The sequence below is a fragment of the Callithrix jacchus genome, chromosome 13 (genome assembly GCF_049354715.1).
Source record: "Callithrix jacchus isolate 240 chromosome 13, calJac240_pri, whole genome shotgun sequence".
NCBI classification, from domain to species: Eukaryota; Metazoa; Chordata; class Mammalia; order Primates; family Cebidae; genus Callithrix; species Callithrix jacchus.
Window position 1 is genome coordinate 50,724,382 of NC_133514.1, and position 1,055 is coordinate 50,725,436.

At 39.8% G+C, this 1,055-nt stretch overlaps 1 non-coding gene across 1 annotated transcript; it reads right to left on the bottom strand.

Annotated features, from left to right (window-relative positions):
- Positions 1 to 920: 920 nt before the first annotated feature.
- Positions 921 to 1,027, bottom strand: LOC118146985 (U6 spliceosomal RNA). Its single transcript, XR_004733168.1, has one exon. It is a non-coding gene; the product is annotated as a U6 spliceosomal RNA (small nuclear RNA).
- Positions 1,028 to 1,055: the final 28 nt, after the last annotated feature.

Sequence of the window (1,055 nt, forward strand, 5' to 3'; positions counted from 1 at the left end):
ATTAAATTTATTTAGGAATAAATATCCTGGGACTACCGGGAAGGAGAAGAGGGCATAAAGACTCATTTTAGAAATACGATTTATCAGGCAAACTGCACACTGTACACTCTTGTAATGGCTCAGGATGCTGCAGAAGAATGGAACATTAATATATTATGCTGAAATTTTGGTTGGTCACAGTGGCTCATGCCTGTAATCACAGCACTTTGGGAGGCAGAGGCAGGCAGATCACCTGAGATCAGGAATTCGAGATCAGCCTGGCCAACAAGGTGAAAGCCATCTCTACTAAAAATGCAAAAATTAGCCAGGTGTGGTAGCGTGTGCCTGTAGTCCCAGCGACTTGGGAGGCTGAGGCAGGAAAATAGCTTGAACCTTGGAGGAAGAGGTTGCACTGAGTTGAGATCACACCTTTGCACTCCAGCCTGGGCAACAGAGGGAGACTGAGTCTCAAAAAAAAAAAAAAAATATATATATATATATATATATGTGTGTGTGTGTGTGTGTGTCTGTGTGTGTACTTATTATTATTATATTAAAATATATAACATATTTTATATCATATAATATATTGTATCGTATAAATTTATTATGCATTATATATGTTTATAATTTTTGGTTTTTGTTTTCAATTTAAATTTCTTTCTTTCTTTTTTTTTAGTTATACTTTAAGCTCTGGGGTACATGTGCACATCCTGCAGGTTTGTTGCATAGGTACACACATGCCATGGTGATTTACAGTCTCTGTCCCCCACCTCACCTACATCAGGCATTTCTCCCAGTATTTTCCCTCCCCAGCATTCCCACCCCCCGCTATCCCTCCCCTAGCCCCCCACCTCCCAACCTACCCCAGTGTGTGATGTTCCCCTCCCTATGCCCACATGTTCACATTGTTCAACACCCGCCTATGAGTGAGAACATGCAAAAATATAAAACACTTCATGAATCTGCATGTTATCCTTGCACAGGGGCCATGCTAATCTTCTCTGTATCATTCCAATTTTAGTATATGTGCTGCTGAAAGGAGCACTTGTTTCTTTAAATTTTTTTTAATTAGT